This window comes from Myodes glareolus, chromosome 8 (assembly GCF_982192425.1).
Source record: "Myodes glareolus chromosome 8, mMyoGla1.1, whole genome shotgun sequence".
Classification (NCBI taxonomy): Eukaryota; Metazoa; Chordata; class Mammalia; order Rodentia; family Cricetidae; genus Myodes; species Myodes glareolus.
The window spans coordinates 105,624,203-105,643,538 of NC_142033.1; the positions used below are offsets into that span (position 1 = coordinate 105,624,203).

The following is a 19,336-nucleotide window of genomic DNA, read 5'->3' on the forward strand; positions in this document are numbered from 1 at the left end:
TTCTCCAAGAACCAACTTTTTGTTTCATTGATTCTTTGCATTGTTTTCTGTATTTCTATTTTGTTGATTTCAGCCCTCAGTTTGATTATTTCCAATCTTCTACTCCTCCTGGGAGAGTCTGCTTCTTTTTTTTCCAGAGCTTTCAGGTGTGCTGTTAAGTCTCCAATATGTGCTTTCTCCGTTTTCTTTAATTGGGCACTAGTGCTATGAACTTTCCTCTTATCACTGCTTTCATTGTGTCCCATAGGTTTGAGTATGTTGTGTCTTTATTTTCATTAAATTCAAGGAAGACTTTAATTTCTTTCTTTATTTCTTCCTTGACCCAGGGATGATTCAGTAGTTGACTGTTCAACTTCCACGCGTTTGTAGGCTTTCTGGTGTTAGAATTGTTATTGAATTCTAACTTTATTCCATTGTGATCCGACAAGACACAGGTGGCTACTAATACTTTTTTTGTATCTGTGGAAGTTTGCTTTGTTACCGAGGATGTGGTCAATTTTCGAGAAGGTTCCTTGAGCTGCAAGAGAAGAAGGTATATTCTTTCCTATTTGGGTGGAATGTTCTATAGATATCTGTTAAGTCCATTTGATTCATTATCTCTAGTAATTCTCTTATTTCTTTGTTGAGTTTCTGTTTGTTTGATCTGTCCATTAGTGAGAGAGGTGAGTTGAAGTCTCCTACTATTAGTGTGTGTGGTTTGATGACTGCCTTGAATTCTAAAAGTTTTTCTTTTACATAAGTTGTTGCTTTTATATTAGGGGCATAGATATTCAGGATTGAGACTTCCTCCTGATGAATTGTTCCTGTTATGAGTATGAAATGTCCATCTCCATCTCTTCTAATTGATTTTAGTTTGAAGTCAATTTTTTTAGATATTAGAATGGCCACACCCACTTGTTTCTTAGGTCCCTTTGCTTGGAAACATTTTCCCAACCCTTTACTCTGAGTAGATGTCTATCTATGTGGTTGAGGTGTGTTTCTTGTAAACAGCAGAATGTTGGATCCTGTTTTTGTATCCAATGTCTTAGTCTGTGCCTTTTTATAGGTGAGTTGAGTCCATTAATATTAAGTGATATTAATGACCAGTGGTTGTTGATTCCGGTTATTATTTTTGTGTGTGTGTATAGTAGAGGTTGTGTGTTTCTCTTCTTTGAGTTGTGCTTGTGAAGGGTCGCTAGATGTCTGGGTTATTGTAGGCAGTGATGGCAATGTTGGATTCCTTGGGTTGCGATTTTCCTTCTATTACTTTCTGTAAGGCTGCATTTGTGGTTACGAATTGTTTAAATTCATTTTTATCCTGGAATATTTTGTTTTCTCCGTTGATAGTGAACGATAGCTTGGCTGGATATAGTAGTCTGGGTTTGCATCCATGGTCTCTTAGTTTCTCCAGTACCTCTTTCCAGGACCTTCTAGCTTTCATGGTTTCCATAGAGAAGTCCGGTGTAAGCCTGATAGATTTACCTTTATAAGTTACTTGACCTTTTTCCTTTGCGGCTCTTAATATTCTTTCTTTAATCTGTATGTTTTGTGATTTGATTATTAAATGGCGTGGTGATTTTTTTTTTTTGATCCAGTCTACTTGGTGTTCTGTATGCTTCTTGAACCTTCATAAGAATATCGTTCTTTAGATTGGGAAAGTTTTCTTCTATAATTCTGTTGAATATATTTTCTGGGCTTTTGATCTGCAGCTCTTCTCCTTCTTCAATCCCTATTATTCTTAGATTTGGTTTTTTTATTGTGTCCCAGATTTCTTGAATGTTTTGTGAAGAGAATTTGTTGGATTTGCCGTTTTCTTTGATCAGAGCGTTTATTTTCTCTATGGTATCTTTAGAATCTGAGATTCCTTCTTCTATCTCTTGTATTCTATTGGTTATGCTTGATTCTGTAGTCTCCGTTCGTTTACCTTGGTTTTCCATATCCAGCTGGTTCTCAGTTTGTGTTTTCTTCATTGGCTCCATTTCAGTTTTCATTTCTTGAACTGTTTCCTTTACCTGTTTGATTGTTTTTTCTTGGTTTCTCAGGGTATCATTCATGGATTTACTTATTTCTTCAAACTTTTTGTTATACTTCTCATCCATTTCTTTACTCATTTCTTCAAGCCTATTGTTATACTTCTCATCCAGTTCTTTAAGGGAGTTATTCATATCCTGTTTAAGGGACTCTAATGCTTTCATAATGGCACTTTTTTCCACTTCTTCTGGATTAAGGTGTTCAAGTCCTTCTATTGTAGGGTCGTTGGGATCTGGTGTTTTCATGCTGTTTTTCAGATTGTTGGACGAGGTCTTGCCTTGGCGTCTGCCCATCTCTTCCTTCAAATGCTCTCTATTGGTTCTTCTAGTACCGGGTCAGGTTCCCTGGATGGAAGCCCTCCGATGGCCCTCTGGACGGAAGCTGGGATGGCAGGCGGTAGAGCTTAGCAGGGTGCAGCCAGCACTGCAGGGTGACCTGGGTGTCTATGGGGTCGGGGAGAGTCCGAGCTCCTCCTAGCTGGGCCCCTGCCACGGGCCAGAAGCCTCTGTAAGTTTGAGACAACACTGGCTACTGAGTTTAGTTAAACAGGATTTCCTTCTTGCCTCATGTGGATCATTTCTCTGCTGGCCCTGGCATTTTCAGAGACTCACACAAGTAACATTGTATCTTGCAAGACTGTGTAGTCCATGACTGTATATTATATATAACCATGGGTCATAAAATCTGAACCACAGCATGTTTGCACACATACCAAACATAACCACAATCTTAAGTACTCCAACACAACCACAAAGACCTCAGTCAACAGTAGGAAGTTTTCAGATCCATTATCCTATAAAGGGACAATCATGACATTTATTGTGGTTGATTGAAATCTTTCTTCTCTCTACTTTCCTTCATCCTTCTTTCTTCCCCTTTCCTTTCCTCTCTATGTGTCTATACTTCATACATATAAAATAAAAATAAGTCACAGTGTTTTGATAGCTAATTCAACTGAGTGAATGGAAAATTTAGACATATAATTACAGGCAGTTCTGCTGGGGGTGGAGTGCTGAAGAGAACATTTGTGAGATTCACCTACATCCACCAAACTGGATAAGGCTTTATTTATTTATTTATTTTTGAGATGGAGATAGTTATCCCACAATGTTATTCTGGGAAATATGGGGATTATACAAATATTTTATAGGACTGTAAGTAGCACCTGGAGTGTAATGAATGCTTAGTGAATGATAGTGATGATAAATTTAGACACTGAATACAGAACAAGACAAGCCATGGAGCACACATTATATGTTGTGACAATGTAAACATGTGTAGGAGGAGAAGAATTCCCTTTCTGTGATTGGATTATAGTAGAGGATTTGCTTAGATAACATGTGGCTCATCTATGTAAAGTATCAGCTCAATCCCTATGCAGCCAGGTAGGCTTGAAAACCATGTGTGACCTTTGCACTGCATTCATCATGTTTGCATATCTTCATGTTTGCCATATAGATGCATAGACATGAAATATCCATAATATAAGTAATCCCATTATAATAGCTAATTTTATATACACACAGTCTAAACTCAGAAGTTCATAGACCAAATATTATTTGTAGCTATGTCTCTGATAGTATTTTCAGATAGCATAGAACTCTGATCAGTGGTGTTGGTGAAGGACAATGCTCTCTGCATTGTGAATTAACATTCTTCTCTTGGTTGAGGTCCTAGATGGAAACATGTAGAGAAAAGAAGATATCTGTTCCTTCATGACTCACTGCTTTAACTGAGACATCATTTACCTCTTCCCCTTAAGCTGCAATTGATGTCACTGGTTTTCCCAATTCACTAATATTCACTACAGACCAGAACTGTATCAGCAGCTCCACTTAAATGATGGCTTTCAGATAGACAGCCTCAACACTGCATGAAGCAATTCTAATAATTTTCTTTGGTTGTAAACTCTCACCAACTCAAATGAACTATAGTTCCTTAGAGAGGGAGAAGCAAGATGAAATTTGTGGGTGTGCAAAAATGCATGTACGTATATATGTCCAAGTACCTGGTGACTAATACACTCTTGCTTAAAACTGTTACTCACTTGCAGAAATTGTGAATGACGGTTTTGAAATATATACAAATCCACAATATCCAACCATGTGCAATAAACTTTTGACACTTTCAGACACTTGTTTTGTGCTGGAATAAAATGGAAAATGTAACTCTAGAGAGGTGTTCTCCAGCCTTGTAAAAGTCACTATGCAAGGAGTAACTTTCTTTCATCTTATATTTATTACTTGAAGGTATATGTGGGATTCAAAAAGGTGCTGTGGAGTTGCTCACAAGTAAAAATAGTCCTTAAGACATGACAAGTGTATTATCAGACTGGATTTGTACTAGCGTAAATTGAAGGATAAGAACTCAACTGAGTACTAACTTACTTCAATTCATGATCAGAATAACTGTACATGGAAATTGTTAGTATTGTGACCTTAAAACTAAACACACCCTTGATTTTCCTCTTATGACATTTATGCTCCCATACAAAAAGAGATATGTGTACCACCCACATTGTTCTAAGGATTGTGACAGTTATCAAACAGAAATAGAGAAAGGTGGAAATTGTGTCCCAGTTTCTTAATTGATAGCTCTTAAAATAATTTATTTTCAGTGAAGTCATAGAGAATACTTAGGCTAAATATCTGAGGCATTTGGCACATTGTTTGACCCTGAATCTTCTTCTTAACCATGTCTATTACAATAAATAACTGCCAGTGGTACTTACTAAAAATAATTCCTGTAGATGATTGTACTGAGTAGCAGGAAGTTGGATTATTTTGTTCTGTCCCAGTTTCAACATACTGATGGACATTCAGAGTGACTGTGGGAGATGCTTTTTCTTCTGTCATTCTCTTTCCATATGGCATGTCTGACTTGTTCTCATGTTCTGTGCCGCTTGAGAGTATCAAAGTTACAAGGACCAGGCTTACTGTCAGCTGCATCTGCATTTAATTTTAACCCAAACATTTTCAAAGGGTTCTTTTCATGGAGAAGAATTTCCTGGTCAAAGCTTTTCCCTCTTTGATGACTGGCATGGAACAAAGGAATCCAACTGAAGGTCTTCATAAGGCTTCAAGTACCTGCTTATGAGAACCTGGCCCCTGGGAGTGAGTGGGAATTGAGTGCAGACGGTGTAAGAGGAATAACCACTTAAACACGTTTCACCAACACTTACATGTTAAAATGCAAAGATGGAGAAGAGCCTTTGACAGTCCCAATGAGCCCGAGCACAGAACCTCAGTGGTAAACCATCGTTTTCTTTTGAGAATGGCTCCATTTTTCCTCTGTGTTTTGAAACAGCATCTTGATGTATAGTCTATGTTTATATCTAACTCCTGCCAATCCTCTGGTCTCAGTTCCCAACATGCAGGGATTATAGACAAGCACATTCTCATCTAGATAATTGTTCACATATTTAATATGGAAGTTAATACATGAACTGGATGTTTATAAGAACAGTGGGAAACACAGTAGCAAATTAATTCTTTCTCTTTTTATTTTTGTGCTGTTGAGAATTTCTTATTGCACCCAAAGACACCAACTATTTTGCTATAAGCTAGAATTTTTCCATGTAAAAATTTTGCAACACAATGTCTATGCTCAGCTAATGTTGAAATCTTCTCATTTTAGAACCATCATGAAGTTGGGGTTCTGAATTTAGACAGTACTCCCCTCAACATGTTGTTTTTCTCTGGGTAGGTTAAACTCATGCTGTTTCTCAAATACCAATGTTGACTGTGTTTGCAGTAATCACAATCATTGCAAGCATGAATCATGGTTAACATGGTCAGAGCCTGGGAAGAATACAGTTTTACTGTTGCTGTTTATTGTATTTTCTTTTATTATTATTAATTAAATTTATTGATTTATTTTACACCCTGACTACAGGTTTCCCTCCCTTTTCTCCTCCCATTTCCTTCCTCCACCTCACCCCCACATCCTACAACTTACTCCTCCTCTGTTTCCGTTAAGAATGGGGCAGGTCGACCATGGATATCAACAAAGCATGGCATGTCAAATTGAGGTAGAACTAAGCTCCTTCCCTTAAGGCTGGCAAGGCAACCCAGTAAGAGGAATATGTTTCTGGAAAACAGCCAAAGCCTTAGGGACAGACTGTGCTCCCACCAGTAGAAGCCCCACAAGCTACACAACTATCACACATATGCAGAGGGCCTAATCAGTCTTATGCAGGCTCCCTAGCTGTTGGGCCAGAGTCTCTGAGCCACTACGAGCCCAGGTGAGTTGTTTGTGTGGACTCCCTTGGGATGACCTTGATCCTCCTGGCTTGTACAATCCTTTCTTCCTCTCTCCAACAGGATTTCCTGATCTCAGTCCAGTGATTGGCTGTGGATCTCTGATCTGTTTCTATCAGTCACTGCATGAAGGTTCCGTGGTGAATGTTGGGGTAGTTACAATCTGATTACAAGAGATGACCAGTTCAAGCTACCAATCTATATTGCTAGGAGTCCTGGCTGCAGTCATCTTTGCAGATTTTTAGGAGTTTCCCTTGTACCCGGGTTCCATTTGACCCTGAAATGGCCCACATCAAAATGTCTCTTTTATTACTATTCCCCAACCCAATCCCTGCCCAGCCCCTAATTTACCCAGAAAATCTCTTCTGTTTTCCCTTCTGAAGGAAACCCATGCAGAGGACCCATTTTCTAATCCCAATTATGTTCTGGTTGCTACTCTTCCACCATCAACTAACCTTTGTTATAGTCCACAGTGTTTCACAGGGTGGGCAGGTGTTAGACTTTCAATCAGTATCTTTTCAAAGGTCCCTCATACTTTTATGAAAAGTATAATACTCAATCATTTGCAAGAAGCCACACTCTGCCTTTTATTTTTAAACTTGATAAGCACAGCTGAGAGAAAGCAAGGTATTTAAACAGGACTTATAGTTATTCCCCCTGAGAAAAGAACATATAAAAATGCATCAGTCATGTCACTAAGACAAAAACTCTCAACACAAGCACAGATACCTGTAGTCAAAGAAAATACACAGGTGGTTGCTTCCTACATGCAGCACAGAGAACCTACACTTCCCAAGTTGTCATTGCTGGCAGTCAGAACTTAACTCACAAATGGATGAATCAGGAAGCTGGCAGTTTTTCCAGTGCACCTGAGGTTCTGTCTTGTGTTAAACTGCTTTCTACCACTACAACCCCTTCTCTGTCTTCTGACACGCCATCTCAAATTCATCACACACACAAATAACTCTTACACACACATATACACATGCATACACACTCAAGAGCATACACGCATACACTTAACCTACTATTTTCATTCAGTTTTGTTCACATATACTTGTGTTTAGGGCTGATCACTTGTGAATGGATAGCCTATCAGGGCTCTTTTCTTGACTTTATTCTCCTGCTTTTAGCAGCTATTGTTTGTCTGCAACTCTTGACCCAGGCTTTGGCCCTTGTGAGATTTCCTCTTTCTACACTGGTTTGACAAGTGGTGTTTGTCTTTTGCATAATGAAAGCCTATAATTTGTTTATTTTAAATTTTTATTTTATTTTTAAATATGTGTGTGAATGTGTATTCCTGTAAGTACATATGCACACTCATGTGTGTGTATGTGTGTGTCTATGCATGCTTGGAGACAGGTACATGAAGCATCCAGAAAACAGAATTACAACCCCAGAATTACAGTTGTTGCTATATCACATGTGGGTGCTAAGAATTGAACATTGCTCCTCAATGAGAGCAGATCCTCTGTTCTTTATGCCTGTGTTTTTAACCATTGTTCCATCTCTTCAGTCCCTAGTGATTTCTTAAATTACCACTTTGACATAAAGCTCTCAAAGTGACCCAATCTTGAGGAACTATTAGAAGAAAAATGTTAAACTAATTTCATGATGGTTGTTTATTATTAGTGTGAATCAGAACTCTGCGGAGGAGAGTGCTGCAGAGATGCTGACATGGTATATGTCTAATGTGATGAACTAGCTGGGTTCTAGAAATGCTTCAGAAGCTACCTGTACAGTTTTGTGATTTTCTACCACTTGATAGAGATTTCAATGCTTATGGCTCTTTAGGAAGGGGAATACATTCTGTTGTTTTATTATATATAAAATGTATAAGCTACATGTCACAATTCAAAGCAACACCATGGGAGGGAGAAGGGAGAAGGGGAGAGCTTGGAGGAATGGGATGGTTAGGATGGAGGAAGGGTGGATATGGGATCAGGGAAGTAGATATCTTAATTAAGGGAGCCATTTTAGGGTTGGCAAGAGACTTGACTCTCAAGGGGTTCCCAGGTCCAAGGAGATGTCCCCAGCTTGTTCCTTGGGCAGTAGAGGAGAGGGTGCCTGAACTGGCCTTGTCCCATAGCCACACTGATGAATATCTTGCATATCACCATAGAACCTTCATCTTGTGATGGATGGAGATAGAGACAGAGACCCACATTGGACTGAGCTCCCAAGGTCCAAATGAGGAGCAGAAGGAAGGAGAACATGAGCAAGGAAATTAGGACCGCGAGGGGTGTGTCCACCCACTGCGATGGTGGAACTGATCTAATGGGAGCTCACAAAGGCAAGCTGGACTGGGACTAATGGAGTGAGTGATCAAACCGGATTCTCTGAATGTGGCTGTCAATGAGGGCTAATTGAGAAGCCAAGGACAATGGAACTGGGTTTTGTTTCTATTGCATGATCTGGTTTTGTGGGAGCCTGGTTTGTTTAGATACTCACCTTTATAGACCTGAATAGAGGACCTTGGACTTTCCACAGAGCAGGGAACTCTGACTGCTCTTAGGACTGGAGAGGGAGAAAGAGGCGGAGTGGGGAGAGTGGGAGGGAAATGGGAGGTGTGGATGAGGTGGAAATTTTTAGCAAATAAATAAAATAAAGAAAGAAAGAAACAAAGTAACATCACCTATCCATATTCTAAGCATTTGTTGTAGTAGAAGAGACTGATTTCACCTGGTGTACAACAGAAAACAGGGAAGAGGAGTATCCTAGCAGTTAATATAGTTTTTAGATCCTTGAGCATCATCTTCTGATACTTGCTTATACTGGTTAAGATATCATATTTCCCCCCTAATTTAGATGTTTAATATATAAAAATATATACTATAAATTATAAAATATACTATATTGTATAATTATATATGATATTTATATGGTAATATAATATAGATTACAACTAAATATTAATCTATATGATGAATATAAGCACAAAGTAACTAAAGCTCTAGTGAAAACCTTTTTTTAGGATCAATAGTATAAAATAAGAATGGTTGATCAATTATACTTTAATTTCTTATGCTCTATATCTAGCCAGGAAAGAATCAGAATTTAACATAATCAAGTCAATGAGTCAGCCTTACGATGAACTATGAAAATGCAGTACTATGACACAGGCAATCCTCAAGAGAATATTATGAAAATCTTGGCATCAAATGTCTTATGACATAAATATATTTGTAGGAGCATTCAGGACAAAAAAGTACATACTGTACCTTTTTAGGAGTTACCATTGTTGAGGTCAGAGAAATCACTCGGTGTAAGCATTTACCTCTCAATTAAATTATATCGTAGCACAGGAATCATTAAAGTGACCTTGGGAAAAATCAAAGTATTTCATTTTCTTTGCCAAACAGGAAGCATCCATCTTTCAGAGTCCAAAATTGTTACAGGATGTTGTCATTGAACGTTGATCTCTTCTGTAGGGAATGTGTCCAAAGTCCTGCCAAGCTAGCTGGAACCATAAAGACTGGTGAGCTCACAGAGATGAGGACATATGTGAGTCACCGTGGCAAGTACATCTCACTGCTCTCTCAAGTTCAGGTCAGGCTCACTCTCCATAGAGTAATTCAAAAATTTTTATTTCTTTATACTTTATCCTTATATTCATACAGATAATATTTTGGAAAATGACATTTGTAGTGAATGAACAAAAAGATGCAAATATATTTACAGATATTAGATATATTGATTGTAAAAAGATTTGTTAGGGTCACATGCAAAGTTGTCTTTAATGATCTTAGGGCCACCAAAAGAAATAAAAATATAAACTTGTTTAATTTGAACTGTTTTCAGACTGCTTAATAAAATTTAGGAACAGCTTTGTAAAATACATTTTCAGAGCTTCCAAATATGTGTTGAATTGTTTTAATATACAAATATTGAGTATTTAATATATAAATACTCAATGATGACCCAACAGGTAAAAAAAAATCTCTTGCCAATACTGATGAACCCACATGGTGGGAGAGGACAATCCCCATATGTTGTCCTCTGTCTACCTCTGTTTCTTTGCCAATATAGCTCCCTCTATGTCTGTACCCACCCAAAACATCATCTTACTATGTAGCCCTGGCTGTGCTGCACTAACTTGTTGTCCAAGATGGCCTCAACTCAAATCAATTCTCTCTCCTCAGCCACATGAGTGTTGTGATTCCTGACATCTGCCATCATGATTGGCTTAAAATCTCTTAATTTTTACCAAGAACCAACTCCTAAGTGTCTCTATTTACTGAGTGTAAAAATAGAACCATGACGCTTATTTTAATTAAGGTTGGTATCTCTGGGGAAATGGATGCAGCAATTTCACTTTCATTTCCACATAGGAGTGGCAGGGATGTTGACTGTTGATTCTGTCATACCCCATCAGGAGTTACGTTCAAGTCTTTTTATTGTAAGAGCAGCACCTGGAAATGGTAAATTATCCATATCCATCTAGGTGCTGATGATGGTCAACACATAATTAAGTATTTATGTTGTTTCCTCAGGAGTATTTTCTATTTGCAAATTATCTTTTGCAATTTTGCACATTTAAATTTATTTATCTTTAGACATCTATCATGAAGTCCTGTGGAGTGATCCACTCATGAAAGAGTGACTATACATTTAATTTCATCCTCTAATCTTTACTTGTGTGAGCCTACTTTCTCTTCCAGGTCTTCCTCACTCTGTATTACTGTGTATATATAAAATTATTGTTTATCCATTGTTTTTATCCTAGGTTCTCTTTGATAAATTTCCAATGTCTTAATCATTATGTTTCTCTTCTGTATTGACTTCTCTTTTGTCATCCATAAAGCTGTCTAGATTACAGAAATATTTGACTACAATGTTGTTCTAGCTGGATAGCATCAGGGATTTTGTGACTGTTCTTTGTGTGTGTGTGTGTTAGGGCATATCACAAAGCCTATTTTGTATTAACTATCACATGTTTATTTACTCTCTGTGTGTGTATTTGTGTGTGTGTGTGTGGAGGTCAGAGAACAACTTTCAGGGGTTGGTTCTTTGTTGCTAATAATGACAAAATATTCATGATCCTTCACTGAACTGTCTGGTCTCACTCTAACAGTGAGACCAGTGTATTTACATGTCAGAAAACTGTTTCAATACAAATAAGAATTGGGATACCTTGGGATGTAATATGTACCCCGAATATTTATTTCCCTCCTGTATTGTACCTCTTATTCTTTCCTTTACCATATGATACATTGTATATGCATATATCTAAAAACAAACCTTCACAAAATACAAAATAAATTAGTGCTGTGGAAAGAAAAATGCAAACATCCAGTAACCCACATGATTTTACCCCTATTATTTATTATTACTACTGCCAGGCTAGGGTTTAAGGTCATATTATATTGTTAGTTTTAATATACATTATCTTACTATATTATATAAATTCAAATATATACTAACTAGCTATATATAACATTCTTATGTTATATATCTTCATATTATGCATGTATTAAAAGTTTTATATGTATATATACATGAAACTTATATATATATATATATATATATGGAGAGAGCGATACACACAGAGACAGACAGAGAGACAGAGACAGAGAGAGAGACAGAGAGACAGAAAGAGAATCTTAAACCTCCATCTAGAATGGATTTGATGTAAAGAACAAGTTGCACACATACAGATGCGCACATGCACATACGTATTAATGGTCACAATAGAAACTATGGGTCATAAAAAGTAAATGTGATAAATGTTCTTGAAGGATAAAATAAACAAGCATTAAGTTTCTTAAAAAAACAACAATTAAGTTAATGTGAGCTATTTACTAGAAAAATATCACTTTGATTTTTCATGACATTAATCAGAAAAGACATATCTTGAGAGGCCATCTCCCATAAAAACTGAACCACAAGTTAGACAATCATGACAGTGGAGTTTAAATGCAGTAGTGGACAATTACTTGGGTGATGTGTGTGACAGAGAACATTGGAAGTTTGATTAACAAGTTTACACAAAGCCTGATCCTTATTCCCTGGGTGTTTAGTTCTGTGTTTTCTGGGAAAATCAAAATTTTGACTTTTTCATTGTTTATAGTTTAAGTGCACATCTACCTATGTAAATAGCAAGATAAGTATATAGGAATATAAGAATAGTTGCTAAAAGGACTCATCTCTGAATATTTCATGAAATAAGGAATATCAAATTAAATTTCTTCTTTTCATCATTTGATTCAGTAGTTAAAATCTTTGTGAGTGTGTATTAGCTGTATACAATAATGATTTGTGCTGTGACATTTTAATACATGTCTTTAGTATATATTTTAAGATGAAGTTTATCTTTACTATCCTTTTCTCACTACACCTCTCTTAGTGATATCTTTATATTTCTCCTATAGTTTCTTGATTTCATAGAGTATTTTAAATTAGTCTGTGTTTCTTATGTGATACAAATGTGATACTTGCCTTTCGGAGTCTAGCTTGCATGACTTCTCTATTTTAACACATTTTAGAAAATGCATAATTTACTTAATTTCATCCACTTATCACTGAAGGGCCTCTATATTGATTCCATTGCTCACCTACTGAGCAGTGCAGTCTTGGTGCACAAGCCATGGAGTGGGGAGCGATATCTAGCCTTTTTTTTTTCCAAAGTAACATATCTTTTTACTTAAATTTTAAAGTCAAAGCATTATATATAGTATTAATCCAGCAAAAATTATATCAAATGTCTTTTAGCAGCTTTTGCTCCTTCCTCAGTCATCAAACAATTTAAAGACAACACAATAACATACAGTATCCAGACTCTCTTTGTATTCTTCATCTTTTTTTTTTTTAGTAAATTTTATTAAATTATAAATGTTTCCATTTCCGCCCCCCCCTCCCAACACCCTCCCACTCCCCCCACTCCCCCCCTCCTTCCCCTCCGTCCCCCAGGGCAGTCAGGGTTTCCTGCCCTGTGGGAAGCTCCAGCTCCCTCCCCCTCCCTCCAGGTCCAGGAAGGCGAGCGTCCAAACAGACTGGATCCCCAAAATCCAGCATATGCAGAGGAAACAGGTCCCAGTGTCATAGTCAATGGCTTTTCAGAAAGACCCCGGGCCAGCCACAGTCAGAGAATCCGGCCAAATTCCGAGAATCTGGCTAGATCACGTCCTCGTTCAGTCCCAGTCCGGCTGGCCCTGGTAAACTCTCATCAGATCCGTTCCCTTGTATCAGTGGGTGATAGCATCCCTCGCAGTACTGATTTCGTTTTTCATGTTCCTCCTCCTTCCGCTCCCCCTCCGGACCTCGGGGGGCTCAATCCGGTGCTCCAATGTGGGCCTCCGACTGCATAGCCGTCCTTCGCCAGAGGAAGGATCTATGGTGATAAGCAAAATATACATCAGTATGGTCATGGGCCACGGCCGATTCAGGCACCCTCTCCTCTGTCCAGAGAGCAATCTGGGGGATTTCTCCTTGGACCTGGGATCCCATATATAATCAAGTTTTACTCGGCGGTAAAAAACAATGACATCTTGAATTTTGCATGCAAATGGATGGAAATAGAAAACGCTTTACTGAGTGAGGTAAGCCAGACCCAAAAAGAGGAACACGGTATGTATTCACTCATAAGTGGATTCTAACCATAATTAAAGGTCTTTGAGCCTATTATTCGTGATCCTAGAGAAGCTAAATAAGAAGATGAACCTGATGAAGATTATTTAGCTATCCACCAGGAGGTAGGAAATATACATGAGTCCCAGGTAACCTCGGGTGCATGGGGGGGTGGGAGGGTCGATGGAGGGGGAGAGGACTAGAGAGAAGGGAGTAGGGGAGGAACGGGGAAAGCTTGGTGGCTGGGGATGGGGGGGGAGGGAGGTAGGATGAATATGGGATCAGGGAACAATATATTTCAACTAAGGGAGCCATTTTAGGGTTTACAGGAGACTTGATTATGTATTCTTCATCTTTACGAGGCTTTATTTTAACCTCTATTTCTTTTATTTTTGTTTTTAATTTTTGGCTTTTTAGAACGGGGTTTCTCTGTGTATCTTTGACTCTCCTGGAATTCACCCTGTAGGTCAGGCTATTCTTGACCTCACAGAGATCTGCCTGCCTCTCCTCCCAAGTACTGGGATTAAAGGCATATGCCACTACACCTTGAAATCACAGAGGTCTGTCTGTCTCTGCCTCCCAAGTGTTGGAATTAAAGGTGTGTACCACCACAACTTGAACTCACAGAGATTCATCTACCTCTGCCTCCCAAGTGTTGGGATTAAAGGTGTGCACCACCACACCTTGAACTCACAGAGATTCATCTACCTCTGCCTCCCAAGTGTTGGGATTAAAGGTGTGTACCACTACACCTTGAACTCACAGAGATTCATCTACCTCTGCCTCCCAAGTGTTGGGATTAAAGGTGTGCACCACCACAACTTGAACTCACAGAGATTCATCTACCTCTGCCTCCCAAGTGTTGGGATTAAAGGTGTGTACCACCACACCCATCTAGGCTTTTACTGTAGCTCTGCTTTCAGATTCTGAGAATCTGAAATTTCAAATTGTCATGCTGACTTCCATCAGTAATGTTTGCTCTTATCACCAATGTGTAGCAGTTTGTTTTTAGTTTTGCTCTATATTGTTATTTTACTGCCCATTGTTATCCTCTAAAATGTATTAGATGAAATACATATATACCTGATATGCCTGGGTTTCTCTAAGAATTTATTGTAGTATATTTTTTGTTATTGTTTTCTTCTCCAACCTTCTGCAAAATGCCATGAAACTGTGCTTGCTGCTTCTAGGCATTAAAATTCTTGGATTTACTGACAAACATTCATGAAAAAATGATCAATGACATGAATACAAATTTCATAAGGTAATTTTAAAAGAAATATGAAAATTTATTCAACTTCCAAGTAACAGCATAAATACAATACAAAGACTCATCAACTTAAAAAGCTAAGTTTTCAACAACATACAGGAAATTCAACTGTGACCAAGATCTCAAAGCGAGGTCAAGGTGACATGAGAAAAGACTTTATTTTATTTTAAATGTATTATTAACATTGTTTCATGTTATCATTCTTTAAGCTTTTTATAATTTCCTCTCTGCTGGGTTGATGTTTTGATATAATTAACTTATGAAAATTATTTCTCTTACTTTATAGGATTATAATAAAATTACATTTCTTTTTCCTTCCAATTCTTTTCTTCCAAACCTCCCATATGTACCTTCTTACACTTTTTCAAATTCATAAACTTTTTTTGTTCATTATATTCATTCATAAATACATTTACATCTCTCTCCTCTCTCTCTCTCTCTCTCTCTCTCTCTCTCTCTCTCTCTGTGTGTGTGTGTGTGTGTGTGTGTGTGCGTGTGTGTGCCTGGCTTTTCAAAACTTCATGGCACATTCTCATCTTTCTCACTCATTTAGCCCTTCATAGCTGTATGTAATCTCTGATAATCCAAACACCTCACTGAAACTAGCCTTGGTTATGTCAATTTTCATCATACTGTAATGTGGGATGTTCTACTGTATGTGTGTTTCTTTTATTGGTTGGTGAATAAAGCTGTTTTAGCCAATGACTGAGCATAGTAAAGTCAGGTGGGAAATTTAAACATAGATAGATAGATAGATGATAGATAGATAGATAGATAGATAGATAGATAGATAGATAGATGATAGATAGAGAAGGCAGAATCAGGCAGACACCATCTAGCTGCTGAAGGAGACAGACACCAGAACCTACTGGTAAGCTGCAGCCTCATGACAATACTCACATTAATAGGAATGAGTTAATTTAAGATGTAAGAACTAGCTAAAAAATATGCCTAAGTCATTGGCCAAGCAGTGTTGTAATTAATGTAGTTTCTGTGTGGTTATTTGAGTCTTGGTGGTTGGGAAACAAACGAGTGGTCTCTGCCTACAATACTGCTTTCATGCATCACATTCCACAGACAAACATAGATACACATACAATCGCTTCAGTAGCACAAGACTATAATTTTAAAATCAGGATGATACACAATATATGTAAACACACAGAATAATCTAGCAATTAAGTAAACTGAGTATAGAAAATCTCTGGAGAATTTTCATCTTTCAATGAATACAGAATTTAGAAAGTTTAAGTTTTAGAATAAATCAAGATAATTTCATAAAGCACTGAACTCTGTACATTCCTGAAAATTTTTGGAGGGAGTGAGCTGCTTGTTGGTTCCTAGCTGCTCAGTACCAAAATAATCACACAAAAACTGTATTATTTAAATGACTGTTTGGCCCATTAGCTCTTACTTCTTACTGGCTAACTCTTACATATTAATTTAACCCATCTTCATTAATGTGTATTGTCACATGGCAGTGGCTTACTGGCAAAATTTAGGCATGTCTGACTCTAGCTGTGGTTCAATGGCATCTCTCTAACGCCACCCTTCTTTCTCCCAGCATTCAGACTAACTTTCGCTGCCTACCTATGTTATGCCTTGCTATACGTCCAAAGCATTTTCTTTGTTCATTATTGGTAATTACAGCACACAGAGGGGACTCCCACATCACCCCCCCATTTTCTGTTTAAATAAAAAGAAAAGTTTTAACTTTAACATAGTAAAATTACATATAACAAAACAGGTATCAAACAAGAATTATAGTTATAATATTTCTATCTACTTTATCTTTTATCATAACTAAGGAAAACTATAACTATAAATGCCTCAACTCCATCAAAGACTCCAGAAGGATATAATACCTAAGTAAACAGGAAGTCCATTGTAAGCAAGTTCCAAAACTCTATAATTTACAGAAACATCTCGCTGCCTGAACAGTCACCCGAAATTTTTCTGTACCATTAAGGCATTCATCTTCAGCCTACTGACCCATAATATCCAGCAGACTTTTCAATGAAGCAGGAAATTTCAAAGAATGTTCAAACTATATTGGCAGTTTGTCAGTCACTTTGTTCTGTGTCTAATCTCTCATAAGTATAATAATTCATATACTAATAATTTTTAATGCTAATATGTAATATATTACTAACCTGATATATGCATATATAAATACATCTTTGAGGCTAAGTACATTTTTGGCCTTCTAAATAATAATTTTAAATTTGATGTCTTAGGCATTAAATATTGGTATGTGGAAGGCCTGGAAGAGGTGAATTTGAAATCATTTCTTTCAGTCTATCTAATACAAATGTTTTTCATTCTAAATTTTCAAATACATTTGGAAGAAAATGCAACAGAACAAAAAGAAGCTTAACTAAAAAGGTAATGCGTTAATCTTATGTAGTAATCTTGATGATACAGGACCAAAGTGGAAGAATCAGAAGTGAGTTGAGGGCAGCCAGGATGTGAGTTTAGATGAGCAAGGCCCTGAGGACCTCCCTAAAGCCAACTGACCCCTCACACAATCTTCCTGCCACTCCTTTAGAAGTTGGATGCAGGAAAAGTCATAGGAGTAGTATCAGTATTTCTTTCCGTATACCTTTTCCATCTCATATTAAGGAAGGTGACAATAAATACAGCAAAAATAGGATTTCAGAGACAATTTTACGTGAAATAGCTGGATGTTCGCTCAACCATTAATGAATGTACAGGGGTTAGAAAGAGTCAGGACTGTTTGGAGACTGTGATGAATACAATTAAAAAGGTTCAGCCTCTAAAACATTCTCAAACTTTCTTTTTCATGTTCAAATTATTATACAAAACCTTTCCAGTGATTTGAAATTCAGAAAATCACACCAATCAACATTCCTTTGAAGAAAAATAGATCAGTCTCATCACAGTTGTTGAATACAGGACAGGGTCACTGAATAATTTTACAAAAGTCCTGGAGAAAACATTTAAAACTGTGGGCTGTACGCATCCTCCTCTAAATACTTAGATCTAAATAATTTTAGTATGATTCATTAAAAAATATTGGGGTTTACATTTTATTTTATTTTGAAGAGGGGATGCAGTGAACTTTATTGATGGTATTCAAGAGAGTAGGGCTCACTAAGCCCCTCCTGCTATCTGGGGGTCTGGGATGGAAACTATGAGGGAGAGCTCAGTGTCAAGGGTTGAGTTAGGACAGGGACTGCTCAGCAGCCAAGGGCCTCTCTCTTGCTGTGTCCTTGCTGGGGTGGGTGGTTCAGGGCGCGCTTCTTACTCCTTGGAGGCCATGTAGGCCATGAGGTCCACCACTCTGTTGCTGTAGCCGAACTCATTGTCGTACAAGGAAATAAGCTTTACAAAATTGTCATTGAGAGCAATGCCAGCCCCAGCATTGAAGGTGGAAAAGTGGGAGTCACTGTTAAAGTCGCAGGAGACAATCTGGTCCTCAGTGTAGCCCAGGATGCCGTTTAGTGGGCCCTCGGATGCCTGCTTCACCACTTTCTTCATGTCGTCATACTTGGCAGCTTTCTCCAGGCAGCATGTCGGATCCACGACGGACACATTGGGGGTAAAAACACGGAAGGCCATGCCCGTGAGCTTCCTGTTCAACTCTGGGATGACTTTGCCCACAGTCTTGGCAGCACCAGTGGATGCAGGGATGATGTTCTGGGCAGCATCACGGCCGTCTTGCCACAGCTTCCCAGAGGGGCCATCCACAGTCTTCTGGGTAGCCGTGATGGCATGGACTGTGGTCATGAGTCCTTCCACGATGCCAAAGTTGTCATGGATAACCTTGGCCAAGGGGGCTAAGCAGTTGGTGGTGCAGGAAGCATTTCTGACAATCTTGAGGGAATTGTCATACTTGTCATGGTTCACACCCATCACAAACATGGGGGCATCCGCAGAAGGGACAGAGATGATAACCCTTTTGGTCCCACCCTTCAAGTGTGCCCCAGCCTTCTCCACGGTGGTGAAGACACCTGTCGACTCCACAACATACTCGGCGCCAGCATCACCCCATTTGATGTTGGCGGGATTTCGCTCCTAGAAGATGGTGATGGCCTTCCCGTTGATGACAAGCTTCCCATTCTCAGCCTTAACTGTACCTTTGAACTTGCCATGGGTGGAGTCATACTGGAACATGTAGACCATGTAGTTGAGGTTGATGAAGGGGTCATTGATGGCAACAATGTCCACTTTGCCAGAAGTGAAGGCAGCCCTGGTAACCAGGAGTCCA

General features: G+C 38.3%; 1 pseudogene; it reads right to left on the minus strand.

Annotated features, from left to right (window-relative positions):
* Nucleotides 1-18,177: 18,177 nt before the first annotated feature.
* On the minus strand, nt 18,178-19,030 carry LOC148121242 (glyceraldehyde-3-phosphate dehydrogenase pseudogene; annotated as a pseudogene).
* Nucleotides 19,031-19,336: the final 306 nt, after the last annotated feature.